The sequence below is a fragment of the Lupinus angustifolius genome, chromosome LG16 (genome assembly GCF_001865875.1).
Source record: "Lupinus angustifolius cultivar Tanjil chromosome LG16, LupAngTanjil_v1.0, whole genome shotgun sequence".
Lineage (NCBI taxonomy): Eukaryota > Viridiplantae > Streptophyta > Magnoliopsida > Fabales > Fabaceae > Lupinus > Lupinus angustifolius.
In genome coordinates, this window is record NC_032024.1 from 14497420 (window position 1) to 14504453 (window position 7034).

A 7034-nucleotide genomic window follows, 5' to 3' on the forward strand; every position below is an offset into this window, starting at 1 on the left:
TGCTAATTTAATGTTTGAGTCATAATGTGATGTGGAAATGTCCTCAGGGGCATCCTTGTCTTTGTAGTAAATATTGCCTTATTGCTTTCTCGGCACCATAACACTCGGTCTTTTAGATGACATCTAGATCAGCTCGGGATCGACCCATGAAGGTGCTCATGATTGCATTGGAGTAGAAGATCTCTTTCTAGTTGTTGACACCATATTATCGTTTGGATAGAAACAGATGTCGTCAAATGCTGTAAAGGTTAGAGTTTTCACTTTCATAGTATGGTACAAATTCAATAAAGCAATTTTGTATGTAGAATATTTGGAAAGGTGGAATATGCTATGCATGTTATAATGAAATGCATGATCCTATGGTTGGTTGAAGTGGGGCCTATGGGCTTGAGGTGTTCTGCATATCCTTTTGTTGCCCTATATAATGAGCCATGTTAACCTTCAATATACAATTTGACCAATGAGTTTGGAATGAGTCTTCAACAATTCATCAAAATTGCTCCAGTACTTGATTGCTTGATATTTTGTTGATCCTACATGAATATTTTCGCTTGCACGAAATCATCCAAAACAATCTTCCCCAGTGTCATTCATGTGTGTCTACCAAAAATTTGCCCCAATATCATTTATGACTTGGGCTAGAGAGGTTCCCCTTTTGTTTGAGTCCGAACTTTTGAAAGGAATATTAATGCATTGCACGAACGATTTTATCTTGAAAACAATTGTCCTCTTTTTTTTTTTGTTCATTTATTTGGAGTCAGTTTGTTTTTTACCTGCGAACGATTTTATCCTGAAAACAATTGTCCCTTTTTTTTTGTTTGTTCATTTATTTGGAGTCAGTTTGTTTTTTACCCTAATATCTGTATTCTGAATAGATCAATCCTCCACGAGGTCTTTTGGGCTTGTATTGGGTCCTGGCTATGGTTATCAAAGAAGGTTTGAGGCTCAAAACATGTGTTTCCCATCCCCGCCTTTCTCCTGTCTCCTTGACCTATTCTCAACTACTTCAAAATTTGAATTGAAATAGCTGGACAACTACCCACCCCGGGTTATAAATATTGAGGGGTTGTGTTTTTTTTTAGACAAAGATCTCATATCACAATATCTGGTCTCAAAGGGGGTAACTAGTGGCATCTCCGTAGTGTTTGGGAAGTTTCAAAGAAGCCTCGTATCATCGGTCTGATCTATCCAGGTCTACATTAGTCAGGTTTTATTTACATCACTCTCCATGCAAGACAACAAATAAAATTTACAATATATAATGCATCGATAAAACCTTGATTGATAAACATGTTATGTTTCTTCATTACAATTCCAAGGGAAACTCTCTATGCATAATAGTTTTTCACAGCATCTGAGTTTACTGACAGGTGCAGGTCATTTCCATCTATGTTAGTCAGTATTAAGGCTCCACCAGAGAAAACTTTCTTCACTACATAAGCCCCCTCAAAATTCGGAGTCCATTTTCCCCTGTGGTCTTTTTGAATTGGTAAGATCTTCTTCAACACCATGTTTCCTACTTGGAATTGACGTGGGCGAACTTTCTTCGCATATGCTCTTATTCTCTTCTGATAGAGTTGCCCATGGCACACAGCGGCTAACCTTTTTCCTTCAATTAAGTTCAGTTGATCATATCGGGATTGGACCCATTCTCCTTCTTCTAATTCCGATTCCGCAATAATTCTTAATGATGGAATCTCTACTTCGATAGGAAGGATTGCTTCCATTCCGTATACTAGGGAGTAAGGGGTGGCCCCTGTGGAAGTACGAATAGAAGTACGGTATCCATGCAAGGCGAAAGGCAACATTTCATGCCAATCCTTAGAAGTAATTACCATCTTTTGGACAATCTTCTTTTATATTTTTGTTAGCAGCCTCAACCGCGCCATTCATCTTAGGACGGTAGGGCGAAGATGTATGATGCTTGATTTTGGAATTTTCACATGTCTCACTCATCAGCTTGTTATTCAGGTTGGTGGCATTATCTGTGATGATTTTACTTGGTAGACCATAGCGGCATACCAACTCCTTCTTAATGAACCTGACCACTACCTTTCGGGTAATACTGGCATATGAAGCCGCTTCGACCCATTTAGTAAAATAATCGATGGCCACCAGGATGAAACGATGTCCGTTTGAGGCTTTAGGCTCGATGGGTCCTATGACATCCATTCCCCACATAGAGAAAGGCCATGGCGCTGATAGAACATTCAATGGATTTGGGGGTGCATTGATATTGTCAGCATAAATCTGACATTTGTGGCATTTCCTTACATGGTTACAGCAATCAGTATCCATCGTTAACCAGTAATATCCTGCCCTTAATATCTTCTTAGCCATGGCATGTCCATTTGCATGGGTCCCAAACGAGCCATCATGTACGTCGGTAAGGAGTACCATGTCATGATTCCTTTTATAAAGCACTTCTTCGTTTAGGAAGAAACTCATGGCCAATCTTCTTAAGGTCCTTTTATCATTCTCCGAGGAACCTGGAGGGTATTCTTTTTTCTTGATGTATTATTTTATATCGTGGTACGAAGGTTTGCCATCTTCTTCTACTTCTATCGCATTGCAATAAGCTGGTTGATTTCTGCTTCCTATATTGATGAATGGTTGGTCATTTCCGCTGATGTGAAACATGAAGGATAACTTGCACAGCGCATCGGCTAATCGATTGTCTTCTCTAGGGATGTGGTAGAAATCAACCTGCTTGAATTGCTCAACTAACCTTCGTATGTGATCTCTATAAGGTATCATCTTGCTATCACGAGTTTCACATTCTCCCTTTACTTGGTAGATTACTAGAGCGGAGTCTCCGAAAACTTCGAGAATTTTTGCTTTTTATTCTATAGCCGCTTGTAAGCCTAAGGCGCATGCCTCATACTCGACTATATTGTTGGTGCAGTCGAAACATAGCCTGACAGTGATAGGAATGAAATTGTCATGGGGAGATACCAATGCTGCTCCTACCCCATGTCCAAACGCATTGGAGGCTCCATCAAATACGAGTGTCCATTTTTTGTCTTCTTCTTGATCTTCTGAGGACAATGTCATGATACCTTCATCAGGAAACTCTTGATGCATTGACCCATGTCCTTCTATCGGCTGATGGGCTAAGTAGTCAGCAAGTGCACTTCCTTTTATCGCTTTTTGGGTAACATAGACAATGTCATATTATGATAACAGTACTTGCCACCTGGCGATTCTGCCCGTCAACATCGGTTTCTCAAAAATATGTTTCATCGGGTCCATTTTGGACACAAGCCATGTGGTGTGACTCAACATATATTGCCTTAGTCGGCGTGATGCCCAAGCTAAGGCACAACAAGTGCGTTCTAGTAAGGAATATCTTGTCTCACATTCCGTGAACTTCTTACTCAAGTAGTAAATAGCCTGCTCTTTCTTGCCAGATTCGTCATGTTGAGCCAAGACACACCCCATAGAGTCTTCCAATACTGTTAGGTACATTATCAACGACCGTCCATGTACAGGAGGCATTAATACGGGTGGGCTTAACAGGTACTGCTTAATTTTTTCAAAAGCCTCTTGACATTCTTCATTCCACTTGGCGGGTTGGTTCTTCCTTAGGAGCTTGAAGATGGGCTCACATGTAGCTGTCAACTGTGATATGAATCTGGAGATGTAGTTCAACCTACCCAAGAAACCTCTGACTTCTTTCTCTGTTCTTGGAGGAGGCATCTCAGTGATAGCTTTCACCTTTTCAGGATCGACCTCAATGCCCTTCTGACTGACTATAAAGCCAAGAACTCGACCTGACTTGACCCCAAAACTACACTTGGCGGGGTTCAGTTTGAGGTTATAATCTCGTAATCTTTTGAACAACTTCTGTAGGTTTTCCACATGCTCCCCTTCAGCCTTTGATTTGCATATTATCATCGACATAGACTTCAACCTCTTTATGCATCATGTCATAGAAAAGAGCGACCATGGCACGCTGGTATGTGGCCATGGCATTTCTTAGACGAAATGGCATAACCTGATAGCAGTACATTATGATGAAAGTGGTCTTCTCTACATCCTCTTCTACCATCTTGATTTGGTGGTAACCAGAATATCCGTCCATAAACGAGAATAGTGCATGGTCTGTCGTGCCGTCTACCAATACATCTATATGGGGTACTGGAAAATCATCCTTTGGGCTTGCCTTGTTGAGGTCACGGTAGTCAACACATATTCGAAGTTTCCCCCTTTCTTGGGTACAACGACCACATTTGCCACCCATTCGGAGTACTCCGCAACTTTTATGAACCCAGATGTTAACCATTTTTGGATTTCGTCTTTCACCCTAAGAGAGAGACTTGGCTTCATTCTTCTCAATTTCTACTTAACTAGTAAAGACTCGAGTTTCAGAGGTAATTTGTGTTCCACTATACTGCGATTTAGACCTGGCATATCACTATAGGACCAAGCGAAGACATCCTTGTACTCATGTAGCAATTTGATTAGCTTGTTCCTTTCACTCGGGTCCATCAGAGTGCCTACTTTGATCTCTTTCTTGTCATCCTCTGTCCCTAGATTCATTAGCTCGATAGGCTCATCATGGGGTTCAATCTCTCTGCCTTCCTGTTCAACCAATCTTAATAACTCAAGAGATGCTTCCCAATCATCTTCACTATCTTCCTCTCCTACCAAGTTTATAGGATGATCAAAGTTGTATGAATGATTATTAACATGGTCATTATTTTCGGACTCATTTTCAGATCTGCATTACAGTAGGTCAATGTCAGTTTTTATGTTGATTTTTTTGTGTGTTTTATTGGCTATTTTTTGTGTTTTTGTGGAAAGGAAATAAATGAGAAATAAAGGGTGAAAACAAAAATATGAACGGAAAGACTAATGTTTGTATGATATGGTGTTATATGATGCGAAAATTGCAAATGCATAAATTAATTCATTGAAATTGTACCAATACATAATGAAAAATGAAAATTCAATCTTAAACAAAGAAACAACAACATCCAAAAGCTCTATGAATGGCTAATGGGGTACAACACTAGATTACTTGTCTTCCCAGAAGACTGATGATGGTGCCTCGACTTCAACCCAGTTGGTAAGAGCGGTTCCTGGGGTGGACTGGAAAACATAACAATCAGATTGATTTGAGCATTCCCCTTCAAGCATGGACACCGACCCCTGAGACTCAATCCCTGCGCTGACGAAATACGGCTTGGCGTGTGGAATAGGGAAATCTGCCTTCTCATACTCAAACTGTCCTATGCGGGCCCACCCTTTCCTTTTTGCCTTTTCCTTTATCCTTGTCTTGTCGGCCTTGGTTGGATTATAGCCCAGACCGAAGTGACTCTTGTTTCCGATGCGTATCATTATGTCCTCTACTCCTTGCCCATATTTTCCTAGGCCTTTCCCTGGCTGGTATCCTTCCTTAATCATCATTAAGGCTGCTTTAGATGGATGTGGCCCTATCGTCGATGCCCCTTCTACGAATGTGGTGTTGGCAATTTCCAAAGCCTGGAATGAGGTTTCAAGTGCTTCCTCGGTCGCTTCAATATATGGAGTGTCAAAGGGCCTAGATACCAGCATATCCTCTTCACCCATTATTATCAACAACTTTCCATTAATGATGAATTTGATCCGCTGATGCAAGGTTGAGGGAACTGCTCCTGCAGTATGGATCCATGGCCTTCATAGCTAACAGCTGTATGTTGGGTTTATGTCCATCACTTGGAAAAGAATATGGAAAGTACAAGGCCCAATTTTTATGGGCAATTCAATTTATCCCATGACTTCTCTTTTGGACCCATCAAATGCCTTAACAATCATGGCACTCGGCCTCATATGCGAGTAGTTGACAGGGAGTCTAGACAACGTTCTCTTAGTCATCACATTCAAAGAAGAACCATTATCTATGAGGACTTTTCCAATCACACAGTCTTGGAACAAGACAGAGATGTGGAGAGGGTTGATGTGGCCATTCCCTTCGTGAGGTATTTCCTGATCGCTGAAGGATATAAAATTGTCAGCAACAATGTTATTCACGATGCCCCCCAGCTTATCTGTAGTTATGTCTTGACTGACATGGGCATGATTTAAAATTTTAAGTAGCATTCCTATGAGGCTCTGAATCCATTAGCGATGAAAGTATGGATATTTTAGCAGGTGTGCGCTTTAACTGATCGACCACCTTATATTCGCTTTGCTTTATAAATTTCAGGAATTCATTGGCTTGCTCATTAGAAATCTCTTGACCATCTTTTAACTCATCCATGGGCGATCCTTCTTGGCCAATTTCAGGGACTGCTGGAGCATCAACCTTCTCTTTTCCCTTATAGATGGTGACTGTGTTTTTTTCCGTCTCTGGAGGTCCATAGACTCTGCCGCTCCGGGTAATTCTGCTGACTCCAGCGACATTGGTTACCTCTAATGCACGTTCTGGTAGTGTGATGACCTCCCCACTATACCTCCAAGGTACTGCTTTGTCAGATGCATATGGAAACGGGTGAGGTATGTCTGTTGCCATGGGCCCCATTTTCGTGAGGTATGGGAACCATTGTGGTTGAGCCAAATCTAGTGATATACCCATTGGAATACTCAACACTGGTTCGAATTGAACCAATGTTGGAATGCATGTTGTTATATCTTCATTGTCTCCTACTACATTGACTTCTGGGCATGTTGACATTCTCCCTACAACCATCAATTTGGTATCCATCATTTTTTGTAATAGCATTTTAAATTCCGCACAATTCTCAATTACATGGCCTGTTAAACCATGCATCTCACAACATCCTTCACCATCTTCAGTTTCTTTTAACACCTCAATCATACCCTGGTTGCACATTTCCTTGAAGATAACTTTCATCGGCGTGTGTATTTCGGACACATCCTTCAGGAAAGATTCCTCCTGGACCTCTTCAACAACATTCACCCCATGGTTCCCATGATTTAGCAGAGGATTGTTACTAACATTTGGCGCTGATTGTCTAAAGTTGAGCCATTTCGAGTCGATAAGGTGTTGTACCTTGAATTTCAAGGCTCTGCAATTCTCTATGGAATGC

General features: G+C 41.1%; 1 pseudogene; it reads right to left on the reverse strand.

Moving 5' to 3' along the window:
• The window catches only part of LOC109329348, a 6543-nt pseudogene continuing 837 nt past the window's right edge, over positions 1329-7034 (reverse strand).